Genomic DNA, 20,587 nt, shown 5'->3' with positions numbered 1-20,587 from the left:
AGAGATTGGTTGCTATCTCCTCCGAGTGATGTCTATGGTCATTTCTCTCTCTCTCTCTCTCTCTCTCTCTCTCTCTGTGTGTGTGTGTGTGTGCTGAGGGAGAATGTAATGTATGATGTTGCATATTTAGGCCGACCATTACTCTAGTTAGATGAAGATAGTCTCCCACTGTGGTGTGCTGAATCTTTATGTCCTCGTTTTTATTTTTGTTCCCTAATCATTCGTGACTGAGATGAGTGTCGTCCATTTATTTATTTTTTTTCATTCATTACGACCTTCTCTTTAGAAGAGGTAGAAGGGTTATTATTCTGGATGTCGTCATCCATCCTGTTATCTTTACGCGTTTCTAATGTTTTGTGCGCATGTGCTTCTTTGAATTTTATTGGTGGGGGAACCGCGAAGTCAATCTTTTCCTCCTCTGGTCTCATGTCATCCCCTTGTGTGTCATTATCTGATATGGAACAGAGCTCCAAGAACCTTGGTCATTCATTATCGGATTTTTTTAGTAATTTCTTAAGCAACTCAAGTGCGAGGTTTTTTATCCAGATTTTGGATTAAGACATCCCTGTGAAGATCAATCATAGTTCAAGTAACTAACTTGTGTACCAGTTTACTATTTTTCTCAAACAGTATCAAAATCAACGGCTCAATCATCACAGCTCATAAAAAACTACACTATCAGTAAACATTAAAATTTTGCTTTTTTTGCTTTGACAATTCCAATACAATTTGAATCACCGTAATTGACCATTGACGTTACTGACAGGATGGGTGAAGCACAAGTGCTTTTCTTATTCCCCTTTATCTGTAATGAGAGTTATTTGGGAATGGGAGATTTGTGAGCAATTAAGCTCGCCCTCTGAGGGCAGTTGTGTTAGCTGTGATCGGTTGAGAGAAGAATAGCCTTCGGTCTTTTGTGTTTGTAGTAATCAGTCTCATTGTAATTGACAGCTTGCACGATTAGTGGGTTTGAATGTGAACTTGACTTCACGAAGAATTTTTCTGTAAGATCACGAAGAAGGGAGGAGATGTATGGAGTGCCGGTTTCTCGGTGAATTTGTGAATTTCTGATGAACCACGGTGCATCCAGGATCATCCTAAGGCATTTGTTTTGGATTCTCTGTAATTTTGAAATGTTTGATCTTGAAGTGTGACTCCATGCTGGTGAGGCGTAGGTGATGACTGGACGTATTACCATCCGGTAAAGAAGCAATTTATTATGTAGGTTCAATTTGCTCTTGCGGTTGATCAATGGGTAGAGCTGAGCTATGACTTTAGAAGATTCGGAGCAAATGAGATTGATGTGTTTGTTGAAAAGGAGTTTCTTATCCATCAATACCCCAAGATATTTGGTCTCTGAATGCCATGGGATCTTTTGACCAGAGAGCAGGATATCTTCTTTGTTGCAGATCTTTCTTCTTGGAAACATTATGGCTGAGCTTTTGAGGGGGTTCACTTGAATCCTCCAGTTGGTGAACCAGTTTGCTAGCTCATTGATACTTCCTTGGAGTCTAGTGATTGCCAGGCGAGGGCTGAGTGATCTAGCTAGAATAGCGGTGTCGTCGGCATAAAGGGCTGTAGTAGTTGTTCTTGGATTGAGAGGAATATCTGCCATGTAAGTTGTGAAAAGTATTGGGGCCATAAGAGAACCTTGAGATACTCCCGCTAGAATTTTGCGCCTTGAAGAAACAATTCCGTTGAGTTTTACTTGCATGTATCTTTCATTGATATATGATGAGTTTCACAAGTTTAATTGGGATATTCTTTTCAATTAGTTTGAAGATAAGGCCTTGATGCCAGACCTTATCAAAGGTCTTGGCAACATCCAGAAATACAGCAGCAGTATGAAGGTGCCAGTTAAAGCCATGAGTGATATGTTCTGTTAGTCGGTGAATTTGATGCACCGTGTTGTGAGCTTTGCGAAACCCAAATTGCTCATTGGGATTATTTTCTGTTGGTCCACTGCTGATTGTAGTCTTGATAGGATGACCTTTTCTGTTGCTTTGCCAAGACAGGAAAGAAGACTGATGGGCCTGTAGCTTTGGGGAAATCCCCGTAATAATCTCATAACAATTATTTATAATAATAATTATATATAAAAGAAATGGTGTTTTATGAATTTTAGTAAATATCAGAAAGTTTAACTCTTTTGGATATTATTTCTCTAATTAAACTTTATATTATAATTTACAAAAATATTATTATTATAATTTAAATAAAAATAAATGGATTCAGTATGAAGTTAACAATCGTTTATTACGGGAAATCAAGAAACGATTTCAGCACAGTGCACGTCAATCAGGATATTGTCGTCATGGCAACAATATATCTGGAGAAGTAACTACCTTTCAAAACATACACATATCCCCTCGTCAACAAAAAAAAAAACATTTTTCTCAAGGCGATATTAATATAGAGACAACTAATACCGATTTCCACCAAAATTAATATTTTCACCATTGATTTAAGATTTTCAAAGTGTTTTACACATTCTTTCACTGCTAATTTAATATTTTTAAAATCTTTAGCAAAACAATAAAAGATGAAACTAATTTTTTTAAATAAAAATAAGGAAATAAATAAATATTTATAAGTACTGTACTGCACTGACTGGCAGTTTGGTTCAATAATATGAGTAATTGACACTAGATGGCAACACCAACAACTCAAAGCAAAACACATATTTCTAAAGAGTGGAGTTATGCCAAGGCACCCCTTTGAAAAAATTAAAATATTTCACGGCCCCCATCGAAAAAAAAAAATCGTATTACAAACATATATTATAATATTTATTGTATTTATATTCAATACAATTTATATTAAAGATTTTGCGTTTGTAATCTTTTTTGTGTTTCTTATCAATACCCTTGAAATGAAACTTATATATGAATAAGCAGATATTTTCGAATATTCATTAAGCGGGAATACGCAGGAAGCAAAATATGTGAACCAACACCGATGTGTGATTTTTTCCATTCAAATGTTATTACAAAAAAGAATTAATAAAAATTAAATACGTTTATTTTAAGATTAAAAGAAATCTACTTAGTCTTAAAATATTTTAAATTTGTTTTCATTATTTCAGTGCCCCTGTCAACAAAACGTACGGTTCCTAAGTGGCCCACAGTTTGGGAAGCGCTGTTCTAAACGACCTAAAAATAACACAAATAAATTTATTTACATACCTAAAGTTAAATATATGCAATCTAAAGTGAAATAATCGATAAGAGAATTGATACGATATATTTTTCATATGTTGAGTTTTATATTAATATATTTTTTTATATATCATTGAATGTTTTTTTTATTTATTTTTCAGGTCTTCCGAGAGTCTCTTTTATTTCTTCAGCATACCAGGTTGCTCAGTTTATTTTAAATTCTCTCGCTTTGGATTTGTTCTGATCTTTCGAATGCTGGTCGCTAAATTTTCGCTTTGAATTTTCTCAATGCATCTATATTTTCCTCACACTAATATTATTTATTTATTTTCGTAATAATTGTTCTTTTAGTCTATTTCTTATGCTATTTAATAATTCCAAATTAAATTTTCTCTCTTGGATCGTTATTATTTATTTATTTATAATTATATTTTTCATTTAACATAATAATTATATTATACTTAGCTATCAGGATAGAACGATGGATGAATCCGTTGGCTTTTCATTTTCCCTCTACCTGCAGTTAATTTTTTTTTTAGTTTCTGTGGAAATATATCAGCGAAAGATTGTGAGCAATAAGCTTCTATGTGTACGGTAAATGCAAAGATTTTTGACGAAATAAATGATCTAGAATACAACTAAATGTTTATTACTCTTATCATCATTAGTTTCTAATTTGTTTCCCGTGACTGTGTGTATTTCTATGAGCAGCTACGGCAGTGATTCTCCATGATATTTTCTATCATCAGCTAGCTTGCCTGCGCTGTTTTCTGTTGTTATGGTAACAGCGCATGTTGCATTCGACTTGTTTTTCCTTTGGTTTTCTTAAGAATTCGTCATCATTTTAACAATATTTCCTCTTTACTGTAATTCATCATTTGCAGTTGAAGTTCCGTGAAATTCTTATGTTAACCACTTCCAACTCTTGTCCATTGATCTTTTATTGGTTTTATCGTCCTATTCTCTCCGAATATCTTTGTTTTTGTTTAATGGCTATGCCATCTGCAAATTGTTTAGTTTATTTTCGTACCTTCAATACACTTTCTGTTATTACCTGTAAATACGCTTTCACAAATCCAATGCTTCATCCAATGTCAGAAATGCGAGATTTGTGCTCCTCTACGCTTAACCGATTTCTGACGACCTGTTCAAAGATCTGCATTTAGTCGCACGAGTGGTCTCCATGAGTATTATCCTAATCGCTGAGCACCATGCGTGACATGCGAAGATGCTCAAGGGGAAAGATGTAGAGTTACACTTTTGGAGGAAGGGCAGAGCACAATTTTCTATTGATAAAGTGTTTTAGATCTTTTCCCATCTAATTAATACGTCCCAACATGATTACTGTTTTGTTTCATCCGATTCTTTAAATATTTTCAGTATTTTAAATTTTGATACATGCAAAGAAATGCTAATGATTCTGACGATTGCCTTTGTTGTTCCAGTTTTTAAATTTTTTCCTTACTAATTAACACGTAACTAGCCTCCGTATCTCATTTGGTATAGACAATATATATATATATATATATATATATATATATATATGGTGGAGGGTTACACCCGAATGGTCGTGTTTTTCGTCTCCTCCCCTGAACACAGCATCCGCAGATATGGTAAGCAAAGAGCTAACCACCTTATTCTCGAGTTCCGATTGCAAAGTCCAAGAATACTTGGCAAGGTCGTGGACGCTTAAGTGCCAGTTAGGACCACTGATACCACAGGAATTATCACATAACTATTTTTATTTATTTACTTTATAAATTGAAAATTGCCATTTTGGTTGATTATGTGCATATAATGCAACGTCTTTGCTTTCTCACGATAACCGTAGTAGAATACGATGCAAGCAATTAATGGTTGTCTATATCTGACACACACACAGTTTTATCTGCTTAACAAGTTAATGTTTTTTGTATGGAATTCAATATTTTTAAGAATTGCAACGAAATATCAATCAAGAGAAGATTCCATTCATAAGAACAGCGACTAATGCAGTACATTTGTATTGTTTCTGGCCCACCAGACTGCATGTGGGCCAGAAAGAGACCCTTAGTGATATTAAAAATTCATATAGCAGGAAATTGTTCGCATGAACATCTCGGGGACCTCCTGTACCCATTGAACAAATTTTGACCGCCCGCTAATTTTTACCTGAGAATTGTTTTATTGCCTTACATGGCGACAACTTCGTGAGAAGGATCTCTCTTCCAGCAAGACAACCCCCCCCCCCTTGTTACGAGTCTCAAATTGTGCGAGCAAGGTTCGAAGCGCACACCATGCATCCTTTTGCTCTTCTGATCGCCTAATTTTCGTGATTTGAATCCCATCGAACCTTTGCGAGATCATGTGGAATGCAGTTTCCACCGGTCGACGCCACTGACCCGCTCGGCGGCTGAAATGGGATGTCATTCTGGTCCAGAACACACCAAGTCTTCCATGGTGGACCAAGCTGTTCTATTCAGCGATCAGATCAGACATTTGGAGCTCACCTAAACAACGATTATTTGTGTTAATGCATAAAATGAAAGCACGTGATCAACTTTTCTAATCAGCCTACAAAATGTTGCTCAATGTGAGCAGCGCAGACTATTTGGTCGATTGGGTAATCCGAAGTATGAACCGCTGTAATCCTTTTTCTCCACAGAATATCACAAGTAATTGAGGCAACGTTTCACATATCCCGTAGCGCGAACTGTAGATTCTCCTTCACAAGAAGGGTTACCAGTACCGTTCTTCGTTTAATTAATCTTTTTCAAAAATTCTTTAAACTTTATTATAAGATGTCGAAACTTTTCAAGTATCATAAAACAAACGACATTTTAAGTTTAATAATTGTAATAATTTCGTGTAATCTTCTATGCTCGTGCAAGGAAAATTTTATTGAAGATTATGCTAAATAGGACTGCAGTCAAAGTTCAGGCAGAAATGAACGAGGAACAAGCAGGTTTTAGGAAACGTAGGGGCACCAGAGATCAGATCCTTTTTCTTAGACAGATCATAGAAAAATATCAATAATTCAGACTCCCTCTGGTAATGCGTTTCTAACACTACTCTAAAGTTTTTGACTGTGTTGAGCATGTGAAACTGTGGGAAGTAATGAAAATAACGGGTTTTGCTCAACACACTATCAGGTTGATAGCCAACTTGTATAAGAAGCAAGAAGCCACAGTAAGAGCAGGCGTTGGATTGACTGACTGGCTTCAAGTTGGAAAAGGAGTTAGGCAAGGATGTTTACTTTCTCCTCACTTGTTTAGTATATATGCAGAGGACATCATGCGTGAAGAATTGGATGAGCTCAGGACAGGAATTAGGATAGGTGGTAGAGTGATCAGTAATCTGAGGTATGCTGATGATACCGTACACCTCTGTAATGACAGGGAAGAACTAGGACTAACTATTGACAAAATGAATGAGATCAGTTAGAACAGAGGACTTCAGTTGAATCCTAGCAAGACAAACATGGCTCTCAAAGGAAAACAGATAGGGAAACTCCCGAGGAATGGGTTTACCTTAGTGGAGAAAGAATTGAAGGCGTCAGCAAGTTCAAGTTTCTGGAATCCATTATTAATGCGAACAGCGAATTATGGATGTCAGAATTGGAACCTAAAGAAGTCTTATAGGAAAAGAATAGCTGCTTTTGAGAAGTGCAAAAGGCTATTGAGGATATCATATACTGAAAGGCGTACAAATGAATTGAATGAATCAGAAAAGATTAGCAGAATTTTAAGACTCCTTAATGATATTGACAGAAGAAAGTTAAAATATTTTGGACATATAGAAAGGATGGAAAAAGGATTTCTTGGAACAGTACTAGAAGGTTCCTGGATGAGATGGATGGATGGATGGATGGTGTGTGTGTGGAGGGACTAATCTTCAGAGAGTTGAGGCCTCCAGAAAAGCATACAACAGGAGTATATGGCGAGGCCTGGTGTGGCACATCACCAAGAATCGGAGTGAGCATACGGCATCTGTGCATGTCCTGTGAACATATGATGATGACGATATGTAATCTTTAATATGCCATTATATTTGTAATGATATGAAGTTTCGAATGTATGAAAATACTTACGAGGAGAACTGGAAATAAAAGGAATATTTCAAAAAACGTGGAATAAATTTAGTAAAATATGTATAGTATTGCTGCTCCTGCTAATGGCTTGTCATCGATGTCACAGTATCCATTGAAAAGAACTGAACACCAATAACTGCACTGCTAACATAAACATACAAAGAAATTGATTTTTGTTAAGAATTTGTGATTCTTTGTCGCTGATATTTCCAGGTTGGTAGAATTCACCATTTACGGTTGGAACTGTGGAACAGTTCATTTCCTGCTCAGAATATTTTGAAAATTCAACTCGTAAATGTACTTTGTGAAAGCTTAATTGTGTTGTCACTCGTTTTGCTCATTAATAACTCGGAATGCAATATTATCACAATCTTCACATTTTTATGTTAAGTTAAAACTGTCATCAATTTTTGTTTCGTTTTTTTTTTTCCTTTTTAAATATTTTCTAAACCTTGTGTTTGGCATTTGTGATTTTGTTCTGTTGTCAATAATTTTATAAAATAGCGATGTTAATATGGATAGTCGGACTGTTGCCAAGGAAACAAAATATGTAGAGAAGGAACTGACTTTCAAAACATACACGCACCCCTCGTCAAAAAAATATTCAAAATTTCTCGCAAGGCGATCTTAATATTTATACACGTAATACCGAATTCGACCATAATTAATATTTGGACGGTTGCGTTAATCTTTTCGAAATGTTTTACAAATTCTTTCACCGACAATTAAATAATAAAAAAAAAAATCAATTGAAATCTGTAAAGTCTGACAGCTTGGCACTGTAATATAATTAGTTGACACTAGATGGCAACACCAACAACTAAAAATAAACCACATATTCTAAACAGTGACGTTTGCATTTTATGTTGAGAGAAAAATTTTCGTCAGGTAACGCTACGTTTTCTATAAAGCGGAAAATAATAAATATCAATTTATTTATGTTCGTAAAGTTAAATATATGCAAAATAAGGTGAAATAACTGATAACAGAATGAAGAAATGTAAATATTAGCATTTCGATATGAACAAGAAAGCAGAAAACAAAAATCAAAGGAAGCGTCTCCTATTGGTCGGAATAACATCATAATTAGGCAGTAATTCAAGCTATTTTGCTTTTTATTAAAACAATTGATTCTATACTGATTATTTTAGGAATTCTAATCTTTATCACCACTCGTCGATTACTCGTTTATTTGAATCTATAATATTTTTTTTTATTTCTGCCAAATTTTGATTCACGTGCTGTTGGTTGTTATGCATTTCGCATTGCTTTTGTTTTCTCTGTTGAAGTTTTCATAGAAAATCTGTAGCGGATTTCATATAGATCAGTCGTTTGGTTCCGGGTTCGAATTCTGTCAATGACCAGAAGAATCTTTAGGATCGAAAAACCTCGGCTTTTCTACCCTGAAAAGCGTTCCTGGGCTTGATCCAGGCTAACTCACCCTTTGAGCGAAATCGTCTCATTAAAGTCCCTTTTTTTGGCGGGTCTTTCAAACGAAAGGGCCCATGAACACATCTACAGAAAGAAGGCGATAACTTTGAGAGGGAAGAGATTACAAACCCTTCCCCATTTCATCTTTGTACTGCATATTTCGGATCTAAGGTCGAGATCTGCAATAGTCATCCATCCCTGATGGAGATCACACGTGACAAGACAGGATATTGAAACTGCTGCATATCAGCTGGGTTTAAGGAACGACGTTTGGAGATAATTTTCATTTGCTGCAAGCAGAGTATCATTTCCATATCAACAAAGCTTTAATTAATTTTAATTTTTTTTATTTCACTTAAATCTCTTTCTCATATCATCTAAAATGTTAAATAAATGCGGACATAAAGAATCTCCATGTCTGAAATGATTTCGTATATTAATTTCTATGCAATTGAATTGTGATATTTCATTACACATTTGGTTTAGTTTAGTGTATATATTTTGAACCATTTCTATTATTTGAAGTGATATATTTCTTAATGGTAGCACTTTCAAAACATCCTGTAACTTATTCTATTAAAAGCTTTCGTAAGACAATCAAACACAAATATTTCTTGGTCATACGCTATACTAATTTATTTTTTACCATTTCTTTTATTATTTTGATTTCTGCTCAACGCCACGAGCACTCACAATTATACACGCAGAGGTTCACCATTGCATTATGTTGAATGCCAAGACATTCACCTTAAATTATATCGAATCCATTGATACATAATTGCAGTAATCTGATCAGAAGTTTACAAGGGGATGCAGTCAAAAAGAAAGATCATTGTATTTCTTCGTTCAGGGCAATTGACAATTAACATTTATGTCTTTAGGGGTGAAGCAAGATGCTTTTCATATTCCCCGTTATCTGTAGTGGTTACAGTGAGGGTAAAGTTTATGAGCAGTTTGCTCGCCCTGAATGGGCATGGAGATTACCCATCGCTATAGGAGGCTAATATAGCTTTTGGTCTTCTATATTTGAATATGTCCGTTGCCTCGTATGCTGCAGCTTGCTGAACCAAATCGATGGGGTGTGTATGTGCACGTCTTTAGGGAAAACTCAGATGCTAAGGATTGTAGAAAACAGAATATATAAGGAATATTTGTATCTCTGTGAAGTTGATTGTTTCTAATATACCACGGAGCGTTCAGAATCATTCTCAAGCACTTGTTCTGCACTCGTTGTATCTTGATAATGTTAGTATTAGAGGTGTGGCTCAAGGCTGGGGAGGGATTGGTGATTATACGACGAATCATCATCTGGTATAGTTGCAATTTGATTCTGTTGCTGAGCTTGCTATTTCTATTAATTAGCGGATAGATCTGAGCTATGGCTTTAGATGCCTTTGTGCACGCAGACTTGATGTGTTGGTTGAAAGATAGCTTTTTTGTCGAGAATTACACCCAGGTAATTTGTTTCTGTCTGCCAGGGAATTTTAGTATTGAATAGTAACACACTCCTGCAGGAGACATTGGCCTTTATGAAAAAAGAATGGCTGAGCATTTCTGGGGGTTGACTTCTAATCTCCATTCGGAGAACCAACCCTCCAGCTTTAGAAGGTTTTCTTGAAGCTTTCTGGTAACGAAATGGGGTCGGAGAGACCTGGTTAGTATTGCTGTGTCATCCGTATACAAGGCCAAAATGGAAGACATCGGATTGTGCGGGATGTCGGACATGCTGTATTCTGTATACAGAAAACAGCAATGGAGCCAGTAGGGATCCCTGCGGCATTCCAGCAAAGGTATGGCACTGGGACGATGTAGAACCGTTGGTTGTTACGTGCATTGATCTATTCTGAAGATATGAATGGATTAGATGAACCATTTTTAGTGAGATACCGGCTGAGATAAGTTTGTGTAGGAGTCCAAAAAGCCAGATTTTGTCAAATGCTTTGGATAGGTCTAGGAAAACAGCTCCTGTGTACTGGCGCCAGTTATATCTGGTGGCGATGTATTTCACAATTCTGTGGTGCTGGGTAGTACTATGGGGTTGCTGAAAACCAAACTGTTCTTTAGGGAGGATGTTTAGGTCATTTACTGAGGGCTGGAGTCGTGAGAGGATGACCTTCTCCGTAACCTTATCCAGATTGGAGATGAGACTGATTGGACGATAATTTTGCGGTAGGTGTGGGTCTTTGCCTGGCTTATGTATAGGAATTCATCAGCCGGTTTCCAGGTGGAAGGAAAATAGTGAAATCTTAACATTGCATTTATTATAGTGGTCAAGGGCACTACAGCTTTCCGGAGCAGCAGCTTGATCACCCTGTTTGAGATACCGTCTGGTTTATTGTTCTTAAGTTTTTTAATAATATCATATAATTCAACAGTTAAATGGGTGCAATATGGTCAGCGCTGGTATCTGGGAGATTTAAAGTGTGTCTGACCTGTCTGTGGATTTTGTACAAGTCATTGAAATCTAAGTTGTTATAAAAGGGTTCGCACTGCTCCTCTAGAGAGTGTACTATGGCTTCTGCCTTTTCTACATCTGTGTGAACTAAGCCCTGGTTTGAGATTATGGGTGGGAGATAACTCTTTTTATTTCTGATGTTTCTCAGTAACCTCCAGATAGAGTGATCAATAGGTGGAATAGAGGATAACTTTTTATCCCAAACTTGGTTTCTATGAGTTTTAAGTGCATCTCTAACTGCCCCATTTATCCTGTTTAGAGCTGTTTTATCTTGTGGTGCACTCGTGTTACGGAATCTTTTCCTAGCTCTGTTTTTGTCTCTGATCAAGTTCATGATGTCTTCAGGCAAACGATCTGGCTTGCAGGCAAATTTTTAGGAGGAAGCTACCTTTATAGCAGAACTAATTTGTTGTGTGAGATTTGTAACTGCAGTTTCTACTTCTTCTTTTGTACATATGTGAGGAACAGATCCAATATAATCTTTGAGTGCTGTTGACAGTCTTTCCCATGCAATGTAGGAGTGAGAAGGAGGAGACAGGTATTCTTGATTTCCCGGCTGTAGTAGAATTGAATTGTGATCTGATGATAGTTCATCCATAGATATTATGCTGTATTGAAGTTTGATATCCTGCAGGATAACTATATCCAGGATGTCAGCAGTGCCAAACGTACTAAGATGCGTTGGTTCTGTGGGGCCTGCCACAACAGCGTTGCTTGATTCTAAGTAATTGGAAAGGATGCAACCATTCCTGTTGGTGGTTGTGCAATTCCATGCAGGGTGCTTGGAATTCAGATCCCTGGCTATAATGGTGGGCTCTCTGATGCATAAGATGTTATTTAGGTCAGAATGAAGTAGAGATGTTTGGGGAGGGTTGTAAGCTGAGTTGATTTTCAGTTTGCCAGTGGAGGTGGTGACTACTTTCACGCCTGTGATCTCAAGGTTAGTGGTTGAAGGATTGCTCAGAGAGTGGTGCTTAACGTAGTTTTTAATGAAGATGGCAGTGCCGCCGCCTCTGTAGAGTAGTCTGTCATTTCTTTATAGGTGATAGTCCCTTATTGTAGGATTGTCTGAGGGTCTTAAATGAGTTTCACTGATTAATATAACATCTGGTTGATACCAATATGTGAAATTTCGGAGTTCCATAATTTTGTTTTTGAGGCCATTTGCGTTCCAAGCAACTATCTGAAGTGATGCTGGAATGAGTTTGTTACTATTCATTTATGAGAGCTGTGAGGATGACCTGTGTTTCACGAAGAAATCTTTTAGTGGAGGTTGCAGTAGGCTTTCACAGGCTGAAATCTTGTAGCATGTTTGCTGGTGAGGCCGTAATAACAGCTGTTAGGTTTTTAGGTGCTATTGGTTGATTTTGTTCTGGTATTGGTCTATTTTGTACGGATCACATCGGCATAACTTCTTGTTTGCTTTTGGGTGTCTCTATTTTTGGAGGTTTCCGGCTGTGGCCGCTGAGTCTCCGGTTTTGATGCCTGAGCTTCTGGAGTTCTTATACTGTAGGAGGAGGGCTGATTGATTGCCTCGTTCCCTCTGTTCTTTGGGTACTGATTACATCCTTTGTATTTCGCAGGATGAGGGTCACCGCAGTTGGCACATTTGGCCGAGGTGGTCCTCGGATTTGCGCAGATATTGGTTGGGTGGCTGTCCCCACATTTCAAACATCTATATTCTGCTCTACATAGATTCTGGGCATGGCCAAACTTCTGGCACCTGTGGCACTGCCCAGAAGATGATCTTTTCCGGAGTGGTTCTGGTGTGATGACGATGAGTCCATAGACTGTTTTTAGGTTGTAAATATTCTTGGAAATTTTATGAATCTCTAATATGACTAATGTCTTGTCTGCTTTGTACATTCTGCTGACCCTGACTGGAGGCAGATCCTGAGAATTTAGTGTCAATGTCTTCACAGACACCACGAAGGACCATTTCGGAGCTGAGCGCAAAGGTATGATACTGGATGCCTCTGTCGTCTAGTTCTTTGGTCAAGCTTCTATAGTCCGTCACTGTTGTTGGCTGGATCTTTATGCCTTCATCCATGTTTTTGGCCTTAATAAAGCTAATGTGCAGATTGGACATTGTGGATCTTAAAGGTGCCCACTTCTGCTTTTCTCTAAAGACGATCGGTGGCACCTTTTCTTTAGGAGAAATAGCGGCGTCCGAACTCTGAGAATCCTGTTCCATTTCGTTGTCATTGTGTGGTTCTTCTGTCGTTCTTCGCTTTTTGCATGCACGCACTTACAAAGTCTGAAGGAGTAGAAGGCACCGATTCTAATTGATCTTCTGCGACAACGTCTGTGACACTTTCCGGGGGAAACGTGTCGTAAAGTTTCACTTTTCCCGGCCAATTGTTGTTAAGTAGTTCACCTAGTCTTATTAATTCTCTGTATACCTCCTTGAATATTGTATCATAGTGCTGTTTCTCCATGTCTATCAATGTGAGGTATCTAAAGTTGATATTAAAAAATAAAAAAAAACGCTTAGCGTGCAGTTGTAGTCTTATCGGCACTGCCGCTGGACTCTGAACTGATTTGGTAAGAGCACTGATTCAAAAATTGCATGACCTTCTAAACGCATAGTGTAATAAACGCACCACAATTCCAAAACTGACAAGTCGATCCCCTTATAAGCATTCATTCGAATCTCGTCCAGGGATAGTAACATTACTGGCTTAACGGTGAAGCAAAAGCTTTTCGTATTCCCGGCTATCTTAATAGAGACTGTGAGTAGAAAGAGTTTATGAACTATATGAGCTATATTGCTCGCCCTGAGTGGGACTCGTCTAGGGATAATACTAGTAACATTACTGGCTTAACGGGTGAAGCAAAAGCTTTTCGTATTCCCGGCTATCTTAACAGAGACTGTGAGTAGAAAGAGTTTATGAGCTATATTGCTCGCCCTGAGTGGGCTAGGAGATTAATCCTCAGTGAGGGGGTTTAGGATGGCTTTAGGTCTTTTATGCTTAGAATAGTCCGTTGCATCATAGTCAGCGGCAAGTTGGATCAGTCTGTTAGGATGCACAGTTGCCTTTGAAAAGAATTTGGTTGCTATAGTCTGCATGAAGATGTAGATATAGGGGACCTCCGTGTCGCGGTGCAGTTGGACAGTTCGGATGAACCATGGAGCGCCCAGGATCATTCTAAGACACTTGTTCTGAATACGTTGTAATTTAATGATATTTGAGTTTGAAGTATGGCTCCAGGCCGGTGAGGCATAGGTGAGTATTGGACGAACCATCAGTTTGTATATGAGAAGTTTGATTCTGGTGCTCAGTTTACTGTTTCTGTTTATTAGCGGATAGAGCTGGGCTATGGTTTTGGATGTCTTTGCACAGAGAGTCTTGATATGGGAGTTGAAAGTCAGTTTACTGTCCATTACTACACCGAGATACTTGATCTCTTTTTTCCACTGAATTTTTGTGTTAAAGAGGAGAATATCTTCTTTGGGAAGCACTGATCTTCTAGAGAATAAGACGGATACGCTCTTCTGAGGATTCACCTGGAGACGCCATTTGGCAAAATATTGCTCTATTTGCAGTAGGTTTTCTTGCAGTTTCTTGATGGCTAAGTGAGGCTTTAATGATCTGGCCAATATCGCTGTGTCATCAGCGTAAAGAGCTTTAATTGAAGATAATGGGTTATGTGGTATATAATGCAGGTATAAGGAGAATAGGATTGGTGCTTATAAGGACCCTTGTGGAACTCCAGCCAAGATGTGTTTCTGTGAGGACACTACTCCACTTAGTCTCACTTGCATGTGCCTATCGCAGAGGTACGTCTTGATGAGTTGAATGATTCCGATTGGGACACCGGATGATATAAGATTGTATAGTAAACCATAATGCCAAACCTTGTCAAAAGCACTGGCTAAGTCTAGGAAAACAGCCCCAGTGCTTTGACGCCAGTTAAAACCTGTAATGATATGTTCGACCAGTCTGTGTATTTGTTGTGTGGTACTATGCAACTGTCTGAAACCAAACTGCTCCTCAGGCAGGATGTTTAACCGGAGTACAGAATCTTGAAGCCTAGTAAGAATTACCTTCTCAGCTATTTTTCCGAGATTAGAGATGAGACTGATTGGTCTGTAATTCTGTGGCAAAGTGGGATCCTTTCCAGGTTTATGAATTGGAACAATGTACGCCAATTTCCAGTAGGAAAGGAAATACTTGTAGTGAAGTATGGAGTTGATTATGTTTGCCAGATGAACAATAGCTTTGCGAGGTAGAAGTTTTATAACTTTGTTGGAGATACCGTCGGGTCCAGGAGCCTTTTTATTTTTGAATTTCTGAATAATAGCATATATTTCAGCAGGTGAGGTGGGTGTAATTTGAGTAGAATGTGTGGGAGCAGACTTGAGCGAATATCTGACATTACGGTGTATCTTGTAGATATGACTAATGTCAAGGTGACCGTATATGCGGGTTTGCATTGATTTTCAAGATGATTCGCTATTGCCTCAGCTTTATCAGCATCAGTGTGGATGAGACCTGAATCTGTTTGCAGAGGGGGAAGAGGTTTATTTTTGTTCTTGATCTTTCGGATAAGATTCCATACAGAGTGGCTGTCAGTGGAGATGGAGGTCAGTTTTTCTTCCCAGAGTTGAGTTCTATGAGCTGCGAGTGCATCTCTCACTGCAGAATTTAACCTATTTAAGATTCGTTTATCTTGTGGCGCCCTAGTGTTATGGTATCTTTTTCTAGCCTTATTTTTTTCCCTAATCAGATTCATAGTATCTTCAGGCAGGTGATTGGATTTGTGGGTGGTTGCAGGGGTAGTAACTGCTGCACAGGCTGCTGTAATCTGTTCTGTTAGATTTTTGACAGCTATGTCAATTTCCTCTTTTGATTTAATGATGGGAACAGGACCAATATATTTTGGAAGCACCTTGGAGAGCCTTTCCCAAGGAATAAATGAGTGAGGGGTTGGGGATAATTTTTCAAGATTTCCTAATTTTAACCCTATTGGATTATGATCTGATGATAAATCATTGATTGTCATTAAATTGTATTGGAGTCTGATGTGCTGCAGTATGGCTATGTCCAATACATCGGCCCTACCATAGGTGTTGTGATGGGTGGGATCAGCAGGGCCTATTACGTGAAGGTTGTTGAAATCAGCATAGTTCTGTAGTATCTGTCCATTTTTGTTAGTGGAGTGGCTATTTCAGGTAGAATGCTTGGCATTTAAATCACCTGCCACAATGGTAGGCTCTCCAGTGTCAAATATGGCGTTCAAATCAGAAGGTAGTAAAGCTTTTTGAGGTGGATGGTATGCTGCAAAAATTTTTAATTTGCCTACTGAGCTCGTGAGAATCTCGATGCCAGTGATCTCGAGATTGGAGGTAGTAGGAATGTTTATGGAGTGATGAGAGATAAAATATTTGATGAAAATTGCCGTGCTTCCACCTCTGTGGGTTGATCTGTCAGTTGTATACGACTGATATCCATAAATTTTGGGATTGTCTGCTGGTCTTAGATGCGTTTCATTTATTAATAGAAGATCTGGCCGATGTCTGTGGGCAAAATTTTGGAGTTCTAGGATCTTATTTCTTAAGCCGTTTGCATTCCAGGCTATTATCTCTAGGGCTTCTGGTTTTAATTTTTTACCGTTCATTAGTGTGCGCTGAAATGATGATTTGAGTGTCTTTTAGAAATCTGTTAGTAGAACTTTGTGAAGGATTAGATCTGCTGAAATCTAATAGCATATTTGCCAGGGACGCAGTAATGATAGCTGTCAAATTTGGGCGTGATGGTGAACGTCCAGAGATTCAGAAAAGGTGCCTTATGTATCTAAATAATGTAATTTTTAAAAAGGTGTACTTGAGTCTAATTACATAATCCATCCTTATAATAAAGTTTAAACTTTATCTGACTAAATTCATAAATAAATTAAAAACAAAAAACAGTATACAGTATTATTATTTAGATTTTCTTAAGATTAAATTAGTAAAGAACACGTTTGATGGAGTATATGTTCTTTATTGATGAACTTGAAGCACGTACTTCGGATATGAAGATTTTTTTTCCAGACAGGTTGTGCCTTCCTTGCCAAATACTCTCTCTGTATATATATAATAATGTTATGTAATGTCACACTGACATGGAAATTTCAAAGATTCAACAAAGTAGACAACAAAGTAATATTTTAGATTCTTAAGTTAGGTGTAGGAATCGTTGAAGTAAATTAGTAAGTAATAATAAAATATCATTTAAGAAAATAAGTTAGTTTTTCTTAATATTGGCTTATATTTTGAATTAATAATTTTGAAATATTGTTGTATTTCGCTCTATGGTACGTATAACATTTATTTGAAAAGTGTGAAATTTTCATTATCTATTTTTAGATGATGAAATTAGGCAAAATTATTTGACTCAAGTGTTGGTAATCAACTTTTGATTTAATTCGGTGTTCAAATTGTTTGAATGATTAGCGAACTGGAACAAAAAAAATCATTTTTATCGCAGATAGCGAAGTCAGATTAAGCTAAACTCAGCATATTATGTTGCTGTAGTAACATGGGTGGGCGAATTAAGGTCTAAACTATTTACAATCCACAGGAACAATATTTATAAATAATATGTTCAATGAGATATTGAGAAGAATCGCTCCAAAATGTATTTTTTTTCAATTCACGGAGAAAGTAAAAGATAAAAAAAATATTCATTATTGTTCTTCCAGTTGCAATTAATGTTTTTCAAAGGACTAAATAACTAAGTTATAATCTCTACGATTCCAGTCTTACCGAGAGTTTGTTGAAGAAGGAACCCGAAGGAAGATAATACCTAGAAACAGCCTGGCTGTGTCTGTATCCCTTGAAATGGATGAAATTGATTATCGTGCGGTTATAAAAGTCTTTGTAAAAGGAGGTTTAACGCCAAAATAAATTCATTAGAAGATCAAAGACGTTTATGGGCACTCTTCGTCTTTGTTTTCGACAATTACGAAATGGGCTTTCGGGTTTAAACGTGGCCGTACCAGCCTTGAAGATGATCCATTTGAAGGACGTCCAAAAAGTGTAACAACACCATAAATCATTGATCAAGTGCACTTTACGGTATTCGATGACCAGCGAGTCAAAGTGGGTGAACTTACTGAGACTATAGGCACTTCAAAAGAACGTGTCGGATATATTTTGCATAAAGAATTGGAAATGAAAAAGCTTTGAGCAAGATGGGTGCCGCGCGTGATCACAGCAGATCAATAACTCACTCACATGAAAATCTCTGAACAGCGCTTGGAGAAGAATAAAACTGATTTTGTGCGTCGATTTATTACTATGGATGAGACTTGGATTCACCATTACACACCAGAATCCAAACAGCAGTCTAAATAGTGGACAGAAGCCGGTTGTTCAGTGCCAAAGAAGACCAAGTCGGTTCCATCAGCAGGAAAGGTCACGGCATCGGTGTTTTGGGATGCTAAAGGCATTTTGTTTATTAATTATCTTGAAATGGGTTAAACAATAGCCGGGAAATATTATTCCGATCATTTAACCATACTAGATGAAAAAAGTAGTGAGAAAAGACCCGGTTTGCAGAAGGAAACAAATCATCTTTCATCAATACAATGCACCTACCCACAAAAGTGTTTTGACAATGAGAAATTAAGGGATCTGCACTATGAATTGTTGGAACATCCACCCTATTCCCCAGATATTTGGCTCCCTCTGACTTCTGTCTCTTCCCTAAACTAAAATTCTTCCTCACTGGTCAGCGTTTTTTCTTCAAATCAAGAGGTGATTGCAGCTGTAGAGGGGTATTTTGCAGATCTTACTGAGAACTACTACAGAGACGGGAGAATGGCGCTGGAGCATCGCTGGAATAAATGTATTAGTCTTAAGGGAGATTACGTTGAAAAAAAATTTGAAAATGTAAATTCGTTTTTTGATTTAACAGGCCGAGAACTTTTCACACCACCCTTGTATCATTACAACTAAACGAAATATATGCATAAGTTAGAAAAAGATCAGTTTACAAGAAGATTGTTTATAGGTGATGTTATCTTCCTTCTTGTGAGAGGGTTATCAGAAAAAATCAACAGAATCCTACAACATTATAACCTCAATGCCACCTTTAAAAACCACCCACTAAATTTAAAACCATATTCAACTCCTCTAAGGATCCTCTCCTCCCATTAGCACATCCTGGAGTCTATTGCATCCGCTGCACCTGTAACTTACCGTACATTGGTGAAACAGGACGGACAATCCCTATACGCAAGAAAGAACACATTAGACACATTAAATATAACCATTATGGTGAAGCAGGCTTCTCAGACCACGCACTTAACACTTTACACCAAATCAACTGGAAAAGCACCTGCTCCTTACACCGCACAAAAACCTAGTACGAAAGAAAATTTAAGGAATCCTGCGAAATCCTGATAAACCACCCAAATATCAATAACAAAGATGGCATGAAAATTCCAAGGATCTGGATGGCACACATTCAGCCTACCTAATATGAAAGATTCAACATAAGTCAGGACTCTAGCCAATCCGCTAGTATTAGAAACCATTCCCCTCCAACTGGATGGAATGATGTTAATATATGTATATAGTAGACAACACAAATAATAGGACTCTAGCCTTGATGTACAATATTTTATGTTTAATTTTTTTTTTTTTTTCACCAGAGGTCAGGCCAACAATTGTCGTAGCGGATGGTCAATGTCTTTAACGAACCAAGTTGATTGTAGTATAGTATATCTTGTTCCTATGTATATCTGTATGCTCCAGCAGATAACCTTGACATAAAGGTCGAAACGTCGAATTGTAGATTTTAGTTATATTAAATTAAAGTTTTTATTCAAACACGGTAGTTGTCTCCATAATTTTCAAAATGCACTTGTACTTTTTAATTTCATCTTAGGAAAATCTATAGAATAATCTAGTATTTTTAATTTACTTACAAACTGGTGAGAAATGATTTAAATATTTTAAACAATTTTTTATTATTTCAAAATTTTAAGTACACCATTTTAAATATTTCATTATTTTATATATAAAATGCCTTTACTGACAGTTATAATCGAAGAATCACAAAAAGAAGACTTCTTCCTATTTCCCAAAAATTTTAAAGCACTTTGAAATGACGTCGTTTCAAAACACAGAAGAGATCCTGGAAAATGCGATAAGGGAACTGCGCGCCAGCATAGAAAGTGCGTTCCAGGAAGCATTCCAACAGTGGAAGAAACGTTGGGAACGGTGTATCGCCAGAAGAGGAGACTACGTTGAAGAGACAGTGCTTAAAAGGTTGTAAAATCAGCAACGAAGACTTTATAACAAACTTTCGGTCTTTTTCTGAACACGCCTTGGATTTACAAATTGATTTTCGAAATATTCCGAGCAGGAAATGAACTCTTCAACCTTTTCAACTCTAAATGGTGAATTCTACTAATCGCGAAATATCACCGACAACAAGTGACCAATTTGTAAGAAAGGTTATTCGTCAATTTCGTCGTTTA

The sequence above is a fragment of the Typopeltis vanoorti genome, unplaced genomic scaffold (genome assembly GCF_054136105.1).
Source record: "Typopeltis vanoorti isolate ZY-2024b unplaced genomic scaffold, IOZ_Tvanoo_1.0 HiC_scaffold_538, whole genome shotgun sequence".
Lineage (NCBI taxonomy): Eukaryota > Metazoa > Arthropoda > Arachnida > Uropygi > Thelyphonidae > Typopeltis > Typopeltis vanoorti.
This window is presented reverse-complemented; position numbering follows the sequence as displayed.